Genomic DNA, 22,276 nt, shown 5'->3' on the forward strand with positions numbered 1-22,276 from the left:
TGTGATATTTAGTATCCATGTTTTACAAATGAAAAAACAAAAACAAAACCAAGGCTCAGAGAACTTAAGTAATTGCCCAAGGTCACACAGCTAGTGGGTAGTGAAGATGGGATTCAGACTCAAGCACTCTGGGTCCAGAGTTTATCAGGAATGGCAAGGGAGCTAGCAGAGGACCTGGAGCCTGCACATTGTAAGGTAGCTTGAACTTGAATGGAGAATGAATCTGAAGGTAGGGGATGGAGATAGGTCTAAGGCAGGGAAGACAATTAGAAGTGTATTGTAATAACCATGGAAAAATACCAAGCGTCTGAATTAAAGCAGAGGCAGGAGGGATGAGGAAAGGAAAGGAATTTGAGAAATGTTTGGGAATAGAGGATGAAGGGAAAGTGTAGACACATTTATTTTAAGGTCCCAGTGGACTTGTCCAGGAGGCAGGTATCGGAGCCTGAAAGGGAGGGGGGAGATCGGGGCTGGAGATACACATCCGGGCTCTGTGGTGCAACAAAACCCCCAGGGAGAGAAGCAGAGGGGCAGGAGAAACCCGGGGTGTTTGCAGTGACACCCATTTGAGGCTGCAGCGTACAGATCTGTTTGATTTGGCTCACGATAGCAAAACACTAAAACCAATAATTGCCAACTTTTAGAAAATCGGGAAAGTTCACATAAAAATAAGATTTGTGGGTGTTTTCAGCAAGCTGGGCGATCTGACCACCTGATGTGCACAGATAAGGGACAGCAGTCCCCTTTTGGCGGGGCTGATGCTCTCCAGCTTGTCACAGCGACCAGATGTCCTCTTTTATCATTTCAGGCACCTGCATGGCCCCCAAAGGTATTTTATTTCGTGACACCCACCCCCACCCAGGTTTAAGGTTTGGGAAGATGAAACAGAGTTTCACGGGAAAACAAGAGTGAATAGTCAGACACGTGGCATCAGTGACCCCCAGGGGCTGGGAGGTGGGCAAATGCCTTGGACAGGTAAGTCACACGCAGATGAGAAGTGTGCTTTGGGTTTGGTCATCTGGAGGTGCCCTTAGCAAAAACGCTTAATGGAGTGTTAGGGCAAGAATTGCACAAGAAGAAGGAAGGTTGAGTGTAAAAAAATGATTTCAAGAAGCTGTGTTGCCAAGAGCAATTGCGGTTGGGAGAGTTTGTTTTGTTACTTTTTAATATGTGAGTGACTTGATCATATCTATATAAGGATGTATGTGATATAAAATAGGACTTTCTTTGTCCTCGACTCACATTTTGTAACTACAAGGAATCCAATCTTAGCTTTGGTTGTTCTTATTAAAACAGAGCACTCCAGGGGCTGGAATGGAATGAGGTTCCTTGTATGTGTGTGAAGGCAGCCCTGCCAAGTTCGGATCTTCCCAGTGTTAGGTGCGTTTTTGCTGGTTTGAGCAACAGTGCCTTCAAATGGGCAATGGTACATTTCAACAGCAGCAGGTTAAGTTGAGCAGGGTCCATGCGGTGACTTACTACCTGCATTTACTCCTGTGATTGTACACTGCCCGTTTCCTTCTACCACTTGCCAGGTGGCATCTGTGTGATGATCTTATCAGCGAGCGTCACCTCTATTTCAAGCTGGGTGAGTGGGTGTTTTGCTGGTTGGATGCCACGTACCAATTTTCCCATTTACTTTTTTGTGTTTGTTTTATGACATAATTTGATCTAATAACTTATCGTGTGTGTGTGTGTGTGTGTGTGTGTGAATTTATCTTGTCTTTGTGGTTTTTTTTTTAAGATTTTATTTATTTATTTGACAGAGAGAGAGACACAGCGAGAGAGGAAACACAAGCAGGGGGAGTGGGAGACGGAGAAGCAGACTCCTCACTGAGCAGGGAGCCCGATGCGGGACTCGATCCCAGGACCCTGGGATCATGACCCGAGCTGAAGGCAGACGCTTAATGACTGAGCCACTCAGGTGCCCCTTGTCTATCTTGTCTTTGATGAGAACTCTTTTTATTAAGGAAAAAAATGCATCTCCCTCTGCAGTGGCTGATAAATAAGCTACCTTTCTTCGGTGGTGACCACAATTTCACAGGCATATTTACCGTGATTTTTCTTTTCTCCCAGGAATACAATGAGCAGGGGAGGCTTTAAAATTCAACATGGAATGGAAGCAGCCACAGCCAAGCTATGTGACAAATTTTACCCTGCTAATTAATTCAGCAAATAACTTTTAAGAACCTACTGTGTGTCAGACTAGGTTGTAGCCACTTGGGATATGGTGGAGCTCATGTCTGAGTGGGGAAATAAGTAATAAATATGATAAAAAAATAAAGTGCATGTCTCTAAGTATATTTTAGGGAGTGATAAATGCTAAGGAGAAAAAATAAAGCAAGGAGTGGGGGATGGGAGTTTCACTGCAGGGTATTTTAGATAGGGTAACCATGAATGGCTTCATTTGGAAGCTATCATTTTGAGTGCAGGCCTGAAGAGAATGGGGAAGCAAGCCATGCAGTCCCTTATGGATAGGGCATTCCAGGCACAGGGATCAGGCCAGTGCAAAGGCCCTGAGGCAGGAATGATGACGGAATAGGGACACCAGGATGCTAGTTGGGAATGAAAGAGAGAGAGGAGAAGGAGATGAAATCAGGTAAGTAAAGTGAGAGGAAGGGAGTTTTGCTTTGAGGAAGATGGAAGCCCCTGAAGAGTTGAACACAGGGGTGACATGGTGTGACTTATATTTTAACAGGATCTCTAGCTAATGGATTCTTAACCCTTTTGTGCCATGGACACCTTTGGACGTCTGGGGGAGCCTATGACCCCCTTTTCAGAACAGTGTTTTTAACTACAAAATATAAGAGCCAGAGTATATAAAGGAATCCAACTGTATGGAAATATATAGTTATCAAAATACTTAAACCAACTTATGATTTATGTGCTTCTTCATCAACTCCTTAAGGACGATCTAGCAATAGGTCTGTAACTACTGTGATTTCAAAGAAACAATGAACCGGCGTGATTATTTTCTGAGACCTGGAACAAGTGTGCTATGATATGAAATTACCTGGAATTTCTTATGGGGTGAAGTCACTGGTACTGCTTTTTACTGCCCTGGGCCACTGCCTGCATTTTTATTAGGAGGAATTACTAAATTTCGGTTAGAGATTAGTGAAAATCAAGACTTTGATTTTCTAGATCAATTGATTTAGATCTAAATTCAAGGACCTCCTGAATTCTCCCTACTGAGCCCTGCTTTCCTACACTGTGAGGGAGAGGTGCAAGAGAGAAGGGGGGTAAATTCATGAGATGTTGCCCACATTTCTGTCCTTGCCACTGTCTGCACTTCGTAGACAGTGCTGGAATGCACCGTTTGGCATCTTAGGTCACTGCAGTGCCTGGTGAATTGCTGTACCCAAAGCCAGCCTCTAATTTCCAGATGTTCTGGAAACAGCGATAACTCCGAGAGCTTTTCTATGCCTCTCTGACTGGTTCCTTGTGGCTAAATAGTTCAGGAGACTTGAGTTATGGTCCTTGTTTCAGCAGATTCTCTGTATGGCCACCTGCAATCCGTTCTCCTTTCCTAAAGCTATCGCTCACTCACCTTCATTATTCCTGGCTCACAGACGTGTGGCTAGTACAGGTAGAGTTCTTTATGTTCTACATGAATATCTCTAGGTCACAGGGCTCCATTAGCCAGACTCAACTCTTTTCTGCTCTCTCTACATACCACGAGCTTTCTAGTCCCCAGGGCTTTGTTGTATTCTTTCCTCTCCGGGGAGGACCACCTTCTTACTCCTACCTGTCTTCTTTACTTGTTCACATCTCACCCAACCTGCAAGCCTCAGCTCAAATGCCACCTATTCCTGTAGTTTTCCCTCCTTCCTGATCCCAGAGGGACCCCTTACTTCCTGTGAATTTACACGGCACCTCGGTACCCCTCCTCAGGGTACCTGACATCTTCTGCAATTATTCATTTACCTGTGGACCCTCCTCTAACCCCTTCTAAGCAACTGTAAGCTCTGAGGGCAGCAGCCACGTTGTCTTTTGTTCTCTGTAGTTCCCGGGACAGTGCCTGCCACAGAGCAGATGTGAATGAGCAGCAGAGGCGTATGATTCTACAGATGACAAAGGAGGCCGTCGGTGGAGGGTTCTATCTCACCCAAATCCGTACGTTCACTTAAGTGTCTATCCCGCTCCCCCTTCCCCTCCCCAAGTACTGACCAAGGCTGCTTTTGATCTTTTATTTTTTCCAAAAAGAATTGACTATTTATTTATTTATTTATTTGACACACACACACACACACACACACACACACACACACACACACACACAGAGCATGCACAGGGGGAGCATCAGGCAGAGGGAGAGGGAGAAGCAGGCTCCCTGCTGAGCAGGGAGCCCAACATGAGGCTTGATTCCAGGACCAAGGGGGATCATGACCTGAGCCGAAGGCAGACACTTAACCTGCTGAGGCCAGGAACCCAGGGGCCCCGAAACGACTATTTACATAAGGGCTTCATAATACTTGCAAAGAAAGTCACACAATGTTGAGAGGTACAGAGTAGAAAGCAAAAATCACCCCAAATTCTAGCATCCAGAGAGAATGCATTTAACATTGTTGTGTATATTCTTAGAGATTATTCTTCATCCCTTTGTAAAGTTAGACCTCTTTTATGAAGATCAGATCATGCCATATGTTGTACTATAATTATTTTCTCTTTTTACTTAGCATACTGGGATGATCTTTTCATGAATCTATAGGTAGTAGAGCATTGTGCTTAAGAGAATGGCTTTAGAGCATTATTGTTTAAATTCAAACCATGAAGCTATCACTTAATAGCTGTTGACCCTGGAGAGTTAGTTAATTTCTCTGTTTACCAGTTTCTCCATCTGTCAAATGAGTCCTGTAAAAATACTACTTGTTCAAGTGTTGTGAGGGTGAGGTGGGTTCGGACATGCAAACACCCAGACCTATTGAAACACCTGATTCAGTATACGGGAGCTCTTCCTATGATTCAGTGTTTTTATTTATTTATTTATTTATTTATTTATTTATTTATTTATTTATTTTTTAAAGATTTTATTTATTTTTTAACACAGAGAGAGACACAGCGAGAGAGAGAACACAAGCAGGGAGAGTGGGAGAGGGAGAAGCAGGCTTCCTGCCGAGCAGGGAGCCTGATGTGGGACTCGATCCCAGGACCCGGGGATCATGACCTGAGCTGAAGGCAGATGCTTAACGACTGAGCCACCCAGGCGCCCTATGATTCAGTGTTTTTAATAGCCACAGACTATCCCATTACATGGCTACCTCCTGATCTAACTGACTGTTTTCCTATTGATGGACATTTAGGTTGCCTTTGACTTTTTATTCTTATGAATAACTACCGATGCCATGAACATCCTTGGATACCCATCCTTGCACACTTGTCTAATTTATTCCTTCAGGACACAGTCTCTGATGTGAAACCGCAACTTTGTAACACACATTGCTACAGTGACCTCCAAAAGGTTTCCTTTTGCCTGTTTCTATCACTATTACCATGGCATGATAGGTTTTTTTTTTTTCCCCTCTACTGTCTAATATTGCTTGCTTTCAGTTGTTCTTTTAATCACTGTGCTAGTTCAGACGCTGGATGCATCTGAAATGCATGAAAAACACGGGGGTAGATGAGACTGAGCTCAGGGTCTGTGGCCCCTGGGTGGGCTGATTTGCCTGCCTGTGTCCTGGCTGTGGCCTGAGCCCCTGATTTCAGGCAGTTCTGCTATAAGGGGTTCCTGCAAGGTGGAGGGAGCCAGGGCAGTTCCTTACTGGGGCTGGTGGGATAGTGGCAGCCATATGGACCACTCGGGGTGGTCCCAGAGCCCTGTCATCATGTGGGGATGACCATGCTGGGGTCAGTGGCTGCGAAGTTTCGCTCCCTCTTATGGAGGGAGATCCCTTCCAATGGGCTTTTCCTCACTTTCCTTTCTGAATATTGCCTTTGGAGGTGACTCAGTGACTCAGCAGTAGCCTGCTGTCTCCCTCTGTTCCCCAGGGAGGGTTGTCTAGGAACACAGAACCCGAGGAGAGGAAAGTGGTGTTTAGTTACCCGTGCTTCAAGCCTTAGGGATTTCTGGAGATGGTATTGGATTTACTCATTCTGGATGGCCAAGAGAAGTGTAATTTATATTAACTTTTGAAATATAATTTAGAGGCTTTGCTTTGGAAGGCACTTACTGGTTTCCTCCCCAAAGACCAGAACTTCTATAAATTTATTTTTAATCCCTGAATGTATTAGACCCTGAGAAGTTTTTATTTTCTTCTGGGGACAGAGCGAAATTTAAAAAAAAAAAAGTCATTGTTAATTCAAGGATTTCTCATATTAACGTATGTCTTAAAATTTGATAATTTGGAAAAACGAAGTAATTCAGGGATATTCTTAGTAGTCTACCGTCGGAATCAACTGGGAGGTGGTGTATTCTGATTGCTTTGGGTTATAGGATTTAAATATAAGTACATTTTTTCTGGCACCCTATATCTAATTATGGCAGTCTGATTGTGAGATTTTAATTTTATTTAAGCAAAACCCCAGACTACAACTCTCATTAGTTAATCAAGATAGAAGTAGGGTCGAATTTCACCTTTTGTTATTATTCCTATTATTTCAGTACTCTTAGATTTTATTGAAAATTAGTCTGTGATTGATAAATAGGGGTAAGACTACAAAACTGACATGTATTTGCATTTTTCTTGGGACATCAATTAATGTCCACACGATTGGAGCTTGGTCAGGGGTGGGTGTGGTCAGCAAGAGGACCCCTACCTACCGAGAGCTATAGTAAGACATCTTTCAAACTGTATGTGTGCATTGCCCTGTGCATCATGCTGGCACCAAAAATGTTAGCAAATACCAGATAGATTCTCAGAGAAAATCACTAACCTTTACTCTAGACTCCAATTGCCTGAAGCATGCTTCGAGTCTCAACAAAAGGTTAACCTGCCTTTTATCTTTCCTCACTTGCAAAGTTTTGCTTGTCTGACACCAGAAATGCCATGACTGAATTCCAGAAGAACAGGTTTCCAGGGGAATATCCCCAGCCCCTGTCAGCAGATGACGTATGATTGCAATCTGCCATTCTGAGCCTTCTGAACTTCCAGCTTCCAAATCTGAGTATCTGATTATCTGAGATCTTTTTACTCTACTTCAGAGCAGTTGTTCACAACTGGGGATGGTTTTGCTCTCTGGGGGACATTTGGCAACTTTGGTTGTCATGACCTTAGGGGACAGGGAGGAGAAGTTCTTGTGGGTTGAGGCCAGGGATGCTGCTAACTGTCCTGCAGTACATCGCACAGCCCCCCGCAAGAGGATTACCTGGCCTCAAAATGTCAATAGTGCTGAGGCTGAGAAACTCTTCTGTAGAGGTTGGCAAGGTCAGGGTGTCTCCAGGGAAGCTGGCTGGCTGTCAGGATGGTGCTTAAATGTGCTATTTACCTGGTGACCTTATCCCAGATCAGGGTCAGGCTCTCTGGCAGCCTGGCAACTTCAGAAACTCACTTTCAGATGTCCTAGAGTTGATCCGACTCTAGCAGATTGACTCTCATAGAAACTTACAGAAAATGGAGTAAATAAACCTCTTCCTGCCTTATTATGTTCCACTGATAAATACATCTCGTGGACAGAGTGGACATGCTCGCGTGCTCTCTGTTCCCTCAGGGGGTCTAGAATCAGAACAAGGAGAGGTTTTTGGGTATCTAATGATACCTGAAACTCTAGGTGTAGACACTTAAAACTCCACTTGAGACGTCCCTATCGGGGCTGGACGATGCTGCCTCTTCAGGGCGAGACCTCCTTCGGAAAGTGGTGGGATGGGTCTTGGGCAACCAACTTTGATCTTTTACACTTTCTGCCTCCACTTCCCTTGACCAACTGCCTTTCATTATCCATATTGATTCTTTTAATTAATTTACTCTTTAGTCTTGTCTTGGGGGAGAGGAATTGGTTCAATAAAAATGTGTCAAGCACCATTGTATAACAGGGATAATGAATATGAAGACTGATATTATAACACTGTCCCTAGCTGGAGGCTTCTCAGTCCAGCGGGTAGACGGAGGTGACAACATTTCAGAAGAATATGAGCAGGGCAGTAACAGATACACTCAGGATTCTGTGCAAGTACGTAAGACCCAGACCTATGCAGCAGTGGCCCTCCAAGTGTCTGCTTTGATCTCTCAGACACTGATTTTATAGTTTAATTTCTGGAGAGCAACCTTAGTCCTGTGAATCTGAGTCCTGGGAGATGGACATCAGGAGTTATTATTACCCCTCCGTATTATCTGCTTGTCCATTTGATTTTCCTCGTTCTATTCCAAGATTGGATGTCAGCTCTCTGGATGATGAAAGAGTCCAAGAGGCCACTTAATCTTCACCCTCTCCCTCTCAATAATGGAGCCAGTCATTCTGTACATTTTTGAATGCTGTCGTCAACCCACCAGGAAATATAGCCAAGCTGGAGGGTCCATTGCAAGCATGCTGCAGAGGGCCTCCCTTTTTATTGTGCAGAGAATTCTACAGAGGCTAGCAATACTTGAGTGAACCTGATGTGTTTTGCCACGATCCTGCTGAATCACTCAGCAAAGTCAGAAGCCTGCTTAGGTGCTAAATTGCAAACGATACCGTCTTCTTTTGAACAGTTACATGCTGATGGTGGTGGGAACGTAGAGAATGGAACCATGTGGTGGGATTGTTAAGCAGGAAGGGGAGACCGTGTTGGATGCACACGTTTTTCTTTCCGAAAGTTTGCTGGTTTGGGGCATGTTCTGCTCGCTTCTCCCAGTCGTTAACTTTCCCCGACAACTAATTTTTTTCTTCAGTAATTCATATAGTCATATCAAATATAATTCATATAGTCACATCAGGCAGACTTACCTCAGTTTGAATCCTGGCTCTGGCATTCACTGGGTTTGGGACTTTGGACAAATCACTTCCCTGAGCCTCAATGTCCTATCAAATGGGAATCACAGTTAACATTTTTTTGAGGATAGAGGTGATGTGTGTGAAACTCCTAGAAGGTTCTGGCGTGTTGTAGGGACTCAGAAAATGCTGGTTATTATTTTACATGGAAAGGTCACCCTTAGAATGTGAATGCTCTAGGAGGGGTGTGAATTGACATAAATTCACACCGAGAGCTATTGACTTATTGACTGGTATTGTATCTTTTCCAAAAATCTAGTTTTTTGGACAGGAGTCATAGTGATGGAAAATGAGGCAGAACACTGGCATTCTGAGTTTGGGGGGAGACAGAGAAAAAAGGCAGCCTGGGAGGTTATTAATTCATCAGACATTGATGGAGGGCCCACAGTTTCTGTAAAAAAGACACACTTAGCTCCCCTCTCAGTCTGTCCCTGGGCCAGTCCTTCTGTGATGAGCCAGTGCCCAACAATGCTTGGGGTTTCTTAGAAGTGCCAAATAGCCTAAGTGCTTTGTTAATTTTTTTTCTTCAATAATTAATATAGTCATATCAAAGCTGTTTGCAGTTAATTAATTATCTCCCAGCCAGATTAATCTTACTTTTTCCCTTAACATGTGCTACATTGGGGAAGGAAGACTATATGTGTGTGCTGTACCCTTGAAAAAAAGCACAGTGCATTTCTGCATTTCAGTGGCACACAAATGTTTGAGACTGACCCAATGAGGTGTTGCTGGGAGGTTGTGGAGGAGGAGGACTTTAGCTCCTGAACTGATTTTATTTATCCCTGTTGAGATTGCTCTACCTTTTCTGCTAAGAGAGTCCTGGTCTCAGAAATTCACTTTGAGTAGAGCTGCATTTTTTTTTTTTTTTTTTTTTTTTTTTTCTGGATCTTTCCTTGCTATCTTTATTAGAGGTGAAAATGCATTGAAGGATTTCTTTGGCCATTATTGGGACCGGTGTGTTCCTGCTTTTCTCCGTCTCCATTGCCCCCTTGGTGTTGGTAGGATACCATTCCTTGTTTATTACATTTGGTCCCGGGCCTGGGAGCTCCTGGGGTGGGGAGGAGGGGGCAGGCGCTGTGTCTTGTTTGCAATCCCAAGGCCTAGGATAATTCCAGGCAGATCTTAAGCTGTAATGATTGTTTGTTTAATGACTGACATAGCCGAAGGCACTTCTTTCATTTTCTTTCCGAAGCTCGGAATCAATCTTTTCTTCTTCCTCTTCACCCACCCCTGGCCCCCTTTAGGACCTAGCATTGATTGGAAAACATGAAAATCAGTGGATGGCTGCTTAGATACTAATGTAAATCAATGGGGAGGCGTCAACATGAGGCAAGGCTTACCTTGTTGGGAACTGGAAATTTTTTTGCTTTCTTTAATTTATTCAGAGAGAGACATGTAAATTTGTCCTTTTGTTTTGGTACAAGCTTAACGCCCCCATACACACTACACACACATCCGTAGACACACACACGTTTAACCGGAGGACTCTCATCTAGCATGCATAGTCATTTCTGATCTGTGAAATACAACAATGGACAAATAAAGCAAAATCAAATTTGGCCAGCCTTTGAAACCTATTGATTTCAAATTAGAGCAGCAGTGTTAATTCTATTAGGGCAGTCACACTGAGAACTTGGTCTCTGAAATGGATGAAAATGTATTCATTTAGAAGCTTTTAAGTATATCCTTGATAAATTAGCCAGGAAAATAATGCTCCTAGAAGAAACTGTGTGGGAGGTGAATGACTACGGTTCTAATTCTAGTGCCTCATTTTAGCTTTGGATGATTTGTTGGCTTTGGGGTCAGTGGAGATGTCCCAAGTGTCCACTAGAGTCAAAACCTGAGGGTCCTTAAGCCTGAGAGTGATTGTGAGTCAGGTCCTGGGGCCGTGATGCCTCCCTATCCCTGTGTCCAGTGAGAGTGATGGTTCCATGGCCCGGGGGGGGGAGGGTGTGTGTGGAGAAGAACCCCCTCCCTGAGATGACATGGGGCTATAAGAGATGGGTCTAATCAGTAAAGTGCCCAGATCACTGAGTTTGAGTTAGAACGTCTTGGGTGTGTTTCTTCCTTGGAGCTAAAACTTGACCTCTGGCTTTTTCTGCAGGTGAGAGTGATTACCCAGTGGTTGCTTTGGCCCATTCAACCAGGAAACAGGATTCTTCTCTTCTTTTTGGCTACTAAATGCCTATGTGTACTACACACACCTGTGAGGGAAGAAGGGCGGAGCTTCTTGGATGATGATGGACATTCCACTGGACAGGATGAGGGCAGAGAGTGTGCCATCGACACCACAAGGGTAAGAGATGCCACTGATCTTTCCTCTGGCCCCATTATTAACCAGAGGGAGGGGAGAACGAGCCTTACAGTGTAGTGACAGAAATGAAGGTCACACACCAGGGAGACTATTCCGATTAAAATTCACTGGCAGTTGGGGCAGTAAAAGAGGAAGGTGAGAAAGCCAGCCTGGAAGGATTAGGTTGGATTCTTTTGGGGGATACACCAAGCCAGCTTTGGAAGAATCAGTAGCCCACACTGCCCACTCCCCCTTCTGATATTTATGGCCCAAACTGGAGGAAGTAACAACTACTGTTATTGTGATAAAATTCTGTGTTGAGTCTGTTTAAGTCAGTCTGGCTTAAAATGGGCTGTGGAGCTGGGTTGGTGAAGTCTGGCTCAGGTCACGGATTGGGGGCTTCTCGGAAGTACCTGGCCTGGAGACACATTTTGTTTGAGTCACGTAATGTTGAAAACGTGTTGGATCAATTCCAATTAAACTTGAGATACCCCACATAAAAATCAGGATTTCCGGGTCTCCTGGAGCACCATAAGATACACGCGTCCTGGCTCTCTGTTCCCACAAAGGACTCCGGTGCTGAGCGGCCTCTGCCTCCGGATGGCTCACCACAGTCCCAACCAACCTGCTTCATTTGTTTGAACTTACTTGTTTGCCCCCTGGAGGCATTTCATTTCACTTTGTCTGGTCTAGATCATTCCTCTAGCTCTTTGACAAAAAGAATGATAGCCTTTTAATTCTTCCGGATCAAAGTGAGTTATCTTTCACTAGATTACGGGCAGAAATTAGCATACGGGGCTGAGACTGTAGAGGTGGCAATACAGGATTCCTTCCATGCTTAGGGTGTAGGGACAGCACCTGTGGGGGCTGGGTGAGGAGAACTGTGAAAACATTATAATATCTTGTGGTGGGTGCTAACATGATTGTGCACCAGGGGCTGTTGGGAGAGGGTGAGAGGGGTGAGGAAGCGGGTGGGGGGGACCTGCTAATTTGGCCCAGGTGCGTTCACATTCTCCCAAACGCCCCTGGACACCAATACAAGCATATGCTTGTTCCTCCACATAAGGTTCCTCCACGTAAGGTGACTCCTGATGGGGTACCTCCTGCAGAGTTAAGGCTCCCCTCTTGTGGCCCATCCACTTCTTTTCCTGTTTCAGGTCCATCTGCAATTCTTTGTTTTTTACCAATAGTATAGATTTCTGGCCTCAGTAAAGCATTTTGCTTTAGTAAAGCGCTTGCCTCAATAAAGCACTCAGCCTTCCGAGCGGCCTCTGGTTGGAGATGAGCTGTATGAATGAGAGGCTCCCTGGAGTTTCATGTATTCTATAGGCTGGCGCTGGGCATGACCTTCTAGATGTCTCATAAGCAGCCCTTCATTTCCTAGAATTGCACTGTTTTAGCTGCTCCAACAACATCTCCGTTTCTAAACCACACGGGGTGGGCTATGCAGTGCCGCTGGTATTTCACCATGCTCTCTGCTCTTCTCTGCCCAGCACTGATAACCAATTTTCTGTTCCTTACGTGTTACCCACCCTGGTGCACGGGGAGCTTGCTATAAGAGAAGGTCAGGGAAGGTGCCTGGTGGGAACACCTCCCACCATAGGTGTGGATTGACTTTAGATTTCTAATTCTGTTTACATCTGCTTGTTTTTATTTGGAATATCCTCACATGCCATGGGTGGAAATGGAATTTAGCATGACCCTCCCCCTTTTAAAAACATGAGTGATTTTTCTTTTAAATTTAATGGGATGAAATGCAGCTCTCAGAATATCCCAAAAAGGTGGCAGTATTAGTTCTGAAAAATGCCCTATTTTTTTTTTTAATTTGATGGAAGGATTAATGTAGATTTTGGACAAGTGGGAGGGCAGAAGGAATCTAGGCTTTTGTCTACATTTATGGAATCGATTGAAAAAAGTGATTCTGCACAATCAAAATACCGACTTGTATTTGTTATGCTCTTGTTGCTTTTCTGAGCAAAGCAAGAGCATCAGCAAAGTCTCTCATGCACATGTGTGCATGTAAATTTGTCAGCCTTGAAAAGACACAGTTCTGAGAGTATTTTTTTTAAGTGAGTTTGAGAGCGGAGGTGAGTAAGAGGTTAATGACTTCGAAAAGCGTTTTACAGGGTGGTATTCGGAGAGAAGTAGATCAATGCAGTTTTTCTTTCAAGCTGCCAGTAAGTATCTTGGATTTTTGACATCTTTTTCTTTCTTTTCCTTCCTGTAAACACCAAGAGGCCCAAGGTGGCCAAATACAGTATACAGTGTTCTCACCATGAGTAATTTGGGTTGATAGTGGGCTGGGGGAGCGGCACAGTGAGCTGATGCTCTTCTTGAGGAAAAGAATGAAAATAGTACTTGGGTTTTCCACTTTGTGGCCAAATGCCTTTTGTACTCCTGGATGTGCCTGATTTGAGACCCCCATGTGTCTTCGGCATCCTTCTACCAAATCCCCTGCTAAAGAGTATAGCGCTCTTTAATGAGGATGATGAAAAACTAGGTAAATTCAAAGATCAGCCAGTCCCTCCTCCTTCCCACTTAAAAAAAAAATTAAGTACTCATATTCGAGGCATACTGGAAAGAGTCTGCCGCAGAAAATCTGGATAATGTTGGGCAAACTCCGTGCCTCAGGTGTCCCTATTTGCAAGGTGGGGTGTAAGATCTTATCACTTAGGACGGTTAGGGAATTAAAGGAAATTATTCATTCATTCAGTGATGCTTCCTCATTGCCTCCTAGTGCCCGGGTACTGCACCGGCTGCTGGGAATTCAAGGGTGAACAAGAGTGTCTATTAAAGCACTTACTACGGTGCACGGCCCAAAAAGGTGCTTAGTAAATTTTTCTTGAAACATTTTTGTTGGAGAATTTTAAGATGGACAAAAATAGGGAGAATAATACATTAAACCCATCACCCAGCTGCAACAATGATCAATTCGTGGCCATATGTTGTATGAGCAACCTCCCCCAACCCTCCACTTCCCAGCTCTGTTACCTGTCCCCCCAGGGATTATTTTGAAATGAATCCCAAACATGGTATAATTTTATATTTTAGTATTCACCTTCAAAAGATAAGGGTTCTTTTAAAGAGTATAATTCCAATACCATCAGCACATTGAAACCTTAACAATAATTCTTGTATGTTATCAAGTATCTCATTGATACTCAAACGTCCCTGTTTTTCAGGTATATATATGTATTTTTAAGCATTTGGCTAGTTAAAATCAGGATTCGTACAAAGCCCACACATTGGATCTATCTGATACATCGCTTATCTGGTCTGTGGGGTCTGTCCCGTACGGTTTCCCACAGATTTTGCTGTGTCATTGTGCATGTTACTTTGAAATCTCTGATTTCAAATGGCAGATCTAAACTCTCAATAAAATTCAGGACTGATTGTTGGTTGTTGTTGAAATACTGCAGAACTCTGTATATACTTCTATCAGGAGGCACCCTGTGTCTTGTTTCTTTCTGTTACTTCAGGCTCGGGTATTGTTATTCTGATGTAGCTGTCGTAAAGTGCCCCATCAGCTTTTTATTTGGGTTTTAGCAGCCTAGGTCCATTATTCCATGATGACTTGCAAAATTGTGAGATTTTAATTCTATCGTTCCTTCTTCGGTAGCTGGGATCCTTTTTTAAATAACAGTTTTATTGAGATACACCTCACTTATGATAAAATTTACCTTTCTAAAATGCATAATTTGGTGGTTCTTAGTATATTCTAAGGTTGTACAGCTATCTAATTCCAGAACATTCTTATGACCCCCGAAAGAAATACATGCCTGCTGTCAGTCACTCCCCTACGCTCTCTTCCTCCCAGCCCCTAGCAACCACCGATCTACTTTCTGTCTCTATGGGTTTGCTTATTCTGGATGTTTCATATGAACGGAATCATACAATATGTGGTCTTTTTTGGTCGAGCTTCTTTCATTAGAAAAATGTTTTCCAAGTTCATCCCTGTTGTAGTACCAGTACTTCGTCCCTTTCTATGGCCAAGTGAGAGTCCATCGAATGGGTACACCACTTTGTTTATCCATTCCTCAATTAATGGACATGGATGTTTGGGTTGTTTTCCCTCTTTGACTATTATGAGTAATGCTGCTATGAGCATTAATGTGTATGTTTTGTTTGAACATATGTTTTCAGTTCTTTTGGAAATATACTTCTAAGTGGAATGGTTGGATCCTATGCCAACTCTACGTTTAACTTTTCCAGAAATGGGCTAAATTTTTTTCCAGCATGGTTGCCCCATTTTACATTACCCCTGGTAAGGCCTGAGGGTTCCAATTTCTGCATATCGTCACAAACACTTGCATTATAGTAAAATGCTTATATTATTATTACTTTTTGATTTTAGCCATCCTACTGGTGTAGTTTATCTCGTGTTTTTGATTGTCATTTTCCCTAATGACAAATGATGTTCCATCTCTTCATGGACTTTTTGGCCATTTGTACGTCATTAGAGAAATGTCTGTTGAAACCCTTTGCCTGTTTCTAAGTAAGTTATTTGTCTTTTTATTGTTGAGGTGTAAGAGTTCTTTATTCTGGATACTAGATCGTTATCAGATAAATGATTTGCAAATGTTTTCTCCCACCATGTGGGTTGTCTTTTCATTTTCTTGATACTTGTCCTTTGACCTGATAATGTTCTTTGAAGCACAAAATTTTTAATTTTGATGAAGTCAGTTTATCTATTTTTCCTTTTATTGTATTGTGATTTTGGTGCATATCTAAGAAGTCATTTTAATCCAAGGTCACAAAAATTTATGCCTGTGTTTTCTTATGCAGGTTTTATAGTTTTGGCACCTGTATTTAGGTCTCTGATTCACTGATAAATTAATTTTTGTATACGATATGAGGAAGGCATCCAATTTTATTCTTTTGCATGTGGCTATCCAAGTGTCCCAATACCCTTTATTGGAAAGATTATTCTTTCCCTATTGAATTGTCTTGACGTCCTTGTTGAAAATCAGTTGACCATAGATATGGACTTATTTCTGGATTCTTAATTCTGTTCCCTTGATCTACCTGTCTATCCTACACCAACTCGATCCTGTCTTGATTACTGTAGCTTTGTAGCGAGTTTTGAAATCATGAAGCATGAGTCTTCCGACTTTGTTCTTTTTCAAGATTGTTTGGCTATTCTGGGTCTCTTGCACTTCCATATGAATTTTAAAATCAGCTTGTCAATTTCTGAGAAGAAAAAGGCAGCTAATATTTGGATAGGAATTATGTTGAATCTATAGATTAATTTGGGGAGTCCTGCTATTTGGGGTTGTGTTTCCATTTACTTATGTCTTCTTTAATTTCTTTCAACAGTATTTTGTAGTTTTGGCACAAATTTGTACCACTTTTGTTAAATTTATTTTTAAATATTAATTTTTGATGCTATTGTAAATGGAATTGTTTTTTAAATTTCGTATTTCTGTTTTCTCATGGCTAATGTATAGAAATATAATTGACTTTTATATATTGATTTCATATTCTGCAACAATGCTGAATTTATTTATTATTCTAATAATTTTTGTGTGTGTATGTATTCCATAGGATTTTCTATATATGTGATCATGCCATCTGCAAATAGAGATATTATTTTTGGGCTCAGTTGCTGGGTACATCTGTATTTATAATTTTTATGTTTTCTTGACTGATTGACGGTTTTATTTTTGTATGGTATGGTATCAGTAGAGCCACTCCTGCTCTCTGATTACTATTTTCATGCTTTTACTTTCAAAGTGTTTTTAAATCTAAATATATATTTTCTAGTGTACCATTTTAGTTGTTTCTGTTATTATTATTTTTGAGTTATTGGAATATTTTTATATTCCAATATATTTTATAAAGAAAATATTTGCTCTTTAACTACTATATAGTTCTCCTAAGGTATAATTCATGCAGGAAAACGTAGGATAAATGTTTGATTTTCTTTTTTTCCCCCCTCACATTCCAGAATAATGAACTGATACTCTAATACCTTCCAAAGGTGACCAATATATTTGTTTCTTCCTTTCTTAAAAAATATTATTATGAACTCAGGGATTTTAACATGCTCAACAGAAGTCAATCTATTGGGAGATTTTATTTTTTTTTTATTTTTGATGCAGAAATTTACTATCTTTGGCCAGTGGGAGTCTCCTTAAGTTGGCCCTGAGTCCTTTTGACTCTACCCCTGTCCTTGTTGATAGCTTCCTTGCTTTCTAATATAACAAGATAGTCCAGGCTTATCTTGGGTATTTCTTTTTTTTTTTAGATTTAAATTTAATTAGCCAACATATAGTACATCATTAGTTTCAGGTGTAGAGTTCAGTAATTCATCAGTTGCATATGCTGAATGCTCATTACATCATGTGCCCTCCTTAATGCCCATCACCCAGTTACCCCATCCACCCATCCACTTCCCCTCCAGCAATCCTCATGTTGTTTCCTATAGTTAAGAGTCTCTCATGGTTCGTCTCCCTCTCTGATTGCTTCCTATTCAGTTTTCCCTCCCTTCCCCTATGATCCTTTGCACCATTTCTTATATTCCACATATGAGCAAAACCATATGATAATTGCCTTTCTCTGATTGACTTACTTTGCCCAGCATAATACCCTCCAGTTCCATCCATGTTGTAAGATTTCGTCCATCCTGATGGCTGAGTAATATTCCTTTGTAGATATATATATATACCACATCTTCTTTATCCATTCATCTGTCGATGGACATCTGGGCTTTTTCCATAGTTTGGCTGTTGTGGACACTGCTGCTATAAACATTGGGGTGCAGATGCCCCTTTGGATCCCTACATTTGTATCTTTGGGGTAAATACCTAGTAGTGCAGTTGCTGGGTCATAGGGTAGCTCTGTTTTTAACTTCTGAGGAACCTCCATACTGTTTTCCAGAGTGGTTGCACCAGCTTACATTTATCTTGGGTATTTCTTACCCCAGGCCCAGGATTGGCTATTTCTCCAAGGAGCCCTTGTTGTTTTAGTGAGAAATTGTATTTTGATGCCTTAATCTGCACCAATTTGAGATGTTCATTGCTCTTGACTTGGTGTCTTCAGTTGGATTCCCAGGGAAATAGATTGAGACAGAGATTTATGTGCAAGAAGTTTGTTGGGAGGTGCCTTTGGGACCAATACCAGTGGGAAGTGAAGGAGGTAGGATTGGGCAGGGAGAAGAGTTGAACTGTGATGAGGCTGGGACAGAAATCTCAGCTGATCCTATGGGAACTCTGGAGCCTACCTTGAGAAAAAGTTGCTGGGTCTTTATAGCCCCCTCATACATAAGTCACTGGATGTGAACTGGCCTGGGGAAGGAGGGTGACCTTGGGCAAGACAGCCGTCTTTGAATGAGGGTGATTCCCAAAGAGGGACTTAACTGAGAGCCCTTAGCTATTCACACTTCCAGCAGGTGTGAGAATGAGTGGCTTAGTTCGAAAGGGGAGATGTAAGTGACGCTTCTTAGCATCCATTGGAGTTGGTCATTTTGTTGTAGGCTTTTTCAGTGGCAATAAAATTTTCTTTTAGGAAGAGTTCAATTATCAGTTCATAATGCTATTTCCGATTCAAATTTAGGATCCTTGGGCTCTTATTTAATTTCTTTGATTTTTACATTTGTATTTTATTTTGCACTCAAAATCTCGGGGGTTCTTCGTGACATTAATATAATCATTTATTTGCTTTACCCTATGTGTGTGTGCATAAACGTTTCAGCATAATTATACCAATATGAATACTAAAAATATTTTTAAGACGTTTAGAGTTTATTTGTCCTAGGGTGTATACCACTATGGATGTACAGTCAAAATATTAAAGTTAAATTAAATTAAAAAAATCTGGAAATAATTTATCTCTCTGAGGTTAATGACCAATTTGATACACAGTAAAGTTAAATTTTTAGGGATTGTCCTTTTCTTTTTTATTTAATTTTGTTTCATAATTATGTAAAACATTTACGCAGTTCCCAAGTCCAGCTTCCAACACTGTCACCTATACCCTGTTCCCTCTCTCCCCGTATAGCGAAGCACTTTGTTCATTTTCAGTTTGTGCTTCTGCTGTTTCTTTTTCTCTATATAAGTGTGTGTGTACATATACATAGGTATATGCACGTATGCATATGTATATATATACACACATATTTTCCCTCTACTTAAGTAACATATCCTAGAAATCACTCCATTGCATAGAGAGAGAGATAGACCACAGTTTTTCTGGCCAATCTTTTATGGATGCCTATTTGGATTGTTTCCAGTTATGCAAGTGTTTTCAATTTTTGTCTCTCTTTGGAAGAGATTTCTAGAAGAGAGATTTCTGGGGCAAAGGGTAAATGCCTATACAGTTTTGCTACATCTTGTGAAATTCCCCTCTAAAGGGGTTCTTCTTCATTTTGCATTCCCCCCTGCCCGTGCTTCCCCACAGACTCATTAATAGAGCGTGCAGTCTAATTTTTGGATTACAGATCACATGAATGTGCATAAAGAAGATGCTTTAATGTATTTAAAGTTTATTTATGTATTTATAAATACACATGTAAATGTGTATATGTTTACACATATAAATAAATGCATATATTTACATATATAAATGAATCACAAATGTGTAATTCATATAAATCATAAATATACATCGATATGTATAACTATACCTTTGATCTCATAAATGTTTTCTGGATAGGAGTAAATGAATAAGCATCTTGGAAATAATGGTGCTCAGTATCTGCCTGTCTTTATATCACTTTGGATGTGTGAGGCAGCGTGCTGTAGAAAGCTCTGGAATCGGTAGAGCTTGCACTCTGTTCTAACCCTTAGTAGCTGCGCGATGCCCACTCATCTCCTCTGATCCTGCCTCATTGGCAAAATCCCAGGGTGATAGTGAGGGACAAATGACAGAAGGAATGTTTATAACTGGCAAGGGACTGTCTGCATGCTAGGGAACCTTCCTACAGAAGATAAAAGTGGGAGCTCCTTCTTCCCTGCCCGTTGTTGGCTGTTGTGGGACGGACACAGGCGAGGAAACCAAACCTCCTTCTCTGGCCACCAAGCCTTGGAAGATCTCAGCTTGCACTCGGAGCTCAAGCATTTGATTTGATCCAGAGATGCTTTCCTTTTGCTCTTTGTTGAAGTCCCCACAACAAGGAGCCCCACCTTATTTTATGATGTGTGTTGTTTTTATGATGAGACTTTGTGGCATGAATGGGCTTCATAATGGGCTTCACTGTACGGAGTGATTAAAAAGCAAGGAGGACCGAGTGGGAAGACTGACATTAAGGGTGATAACAGTGTTCTTTAGAAAAGTGACTGCAGAATGATCGGGAAATGGATTACACACCCATTGATGATGAGACCGGCTTCTGCAGGTGTGTCATGAAGGCAGACATTGGTGTTCTCTCACTGTGGCTTTCCAGAATAGCCAAGGAGATGAAAAATAAGCCACCAGAAGAAAATGTCCATTAATGTCTTAATGCCAGATTAGCTAAAACTAGCTCCTTGGGACGTTTTACTGTTATACGTGCCATGAGCACAAGCCTGCTTTCAGAGATCTGAAGTTCCATAAATATTTGGACCAAGCCATGAGCTCTGATTTAGGCCCGACAAAGAAGATATCTAGCTAAAAATAGAAAGCAGAGGCAGAAAAAAAAAAAACAAACAAACAAGTATTTTGAAGAGGTCAGCATATCTGTTAACTGGTATGTCAAGCTATGCTACGGTCTCTGGTTTCATGGGAACACACTCATGGGAACACGTTCAGTTAGTGTCTCGAGAGCAAATGCCCATGCCTGCTTTATGACTGGAGACTTCCTCCTGGGGTGGGTGGCAGGGGGCTGGACTTGGAGGCTGTGTCCTCTGGTACCTTCCGCAGGGGAGGAATCTCTTGTCTCATGGACAGCCTTGGCTTTTCAGAAGCATAAGGAGCAAAAAAGTCCCTTCCTGACCTTTTTGCCTCCTCTAACGGTGTCCCCATTATCAGCCACTTATGCAGAGTAGAAAACACATCCTCTTTTCACTTGATTTCTGTCCCTTACTTTTCACCCACACCACTGCTGTATGAGTTGGGGGCCTCTCCCTTCCTCTCACCTGTTCTTTTGCAGCCCTGTCTCCTTGACCCTGGCCTTCGCCCCCCAGCAAACTCCCACCCTGCTGTCAGCGGGGTCTTTCTAGATCACAGACGCAAAGACAACTGTGTCCCCAGTCACTGATTAAGACCATTTAGTGGTCTTGCCTACAGGTAAAGTCCAGACTCTGTAGGCTGCTATACAAGATTCTTCCCAATCTGGCTTCTGCCTACCCTCTGATGCCCACTGTTGGGAATGGTCTTTCCCCTTGTTTGGTCAACTCTGCTTAAACATTTAACATATGAGTCAGATAGAACCAGTGACAAGGGGTCATTGCTCTTTTCAATAATGCCAAAGATGTTTGACTCGTTTCTGCTATAGCACTTCCCACATTGGATTACTGGGTTATAATAAGGGAGAAAGTCAGGGAGAAGGTGTATGTAGTGGAAGTATCACGGCTAATCCAACCCAGGTTTAAATCTTGGCTCTACCATTTACCTATCCTGTGATCTTTGATTCAACCTCTCTGGGTATCCATTTTTCTGTACACCTTCTGTAAAGTGGAAGGAATTGGAAGGAATAAATGACATCATGTCTACAAAGCATCTAATAGTATCCTGTGGGAACTTAGTATTTGACAATCTCCTACCTTTCTTTTCTCTGCACCATTTACTCTGAGGGAGCACCATTGTATTGGGTGATGGTCAAAATCTATTACTTTCTCTCTGAGAAATAGATCCGGTGCATCCTAGTTAGTGTCACATCCAGAAACAGGAAGCATGTGCTGGACCAATATAGACTTGGTATCTGTGGAGCAACTGGGAGTGTGTGGGGGACAGTCTGTGAGGAGAAGGAGCAGGTGGAAGAGAAGCACGTTTGTGTCAGGAAACTGATGGTGCAATTAACTTACAGAGGTTTTCCCAAGTCACTTTCTTCCCTGGGGATGAAGGTGAAACAACATCCCATTAAGTGTAACTATATCTTTAAGATGTAGGGTACTTAAGGACAGGGAGATAATTATATCCTCTTGATTGTCCACATCCAGACTA

The 22,276-nt window shown here is 42.1% G+C and overlaps 1 protein-coding gene across 3 annotated transcripts in view; it reads left to right on the plus strand.

Annotated features, from left to right (window-relative positions):
* The window catches only part of KCNS3 (potassium voltage-gated channel modifier subfamily S member 3), a 36,820-nt gene that overhangs the window by 11,948 nt on the left and 2,596 nt on the right, over positions 1–22,276 (plus strand). For 2 of the 3 annotated variants that reach the window (XM_028099672.2, XM_028099675.2), the window contains exon 2: positions 11,009–11,200. The gene's annotated coding sequence lies outside the window, so the exon portion shown is untranslated. Of the gene's footprint in view, positions 1–4,006; positions 4,117–11,008; positions 11,201–22,276 lie in introns of all 3 variants that reach the window. The other variant, XM_028099673.2, reaches the window with a different exon arrangement.

Source organism: Eumetopias jubatus, unplaced genomic scaffold (assembly GCF_037043125.1).
Source record: "Eumetopias jubatus isolate StellerSeaLion01/CBP00866 unplaced genomic scaffold, mEumJub1_p1.0 scaffold_9, whole genome shotgun sequence".
In the NCBI taxonomy this organism is placed as follows: Eukaryota; Metazoa; Chordata; class Mammalia; order Carnivora; family Otariidae; genus Eumetopias; species Eumetopias jubatus.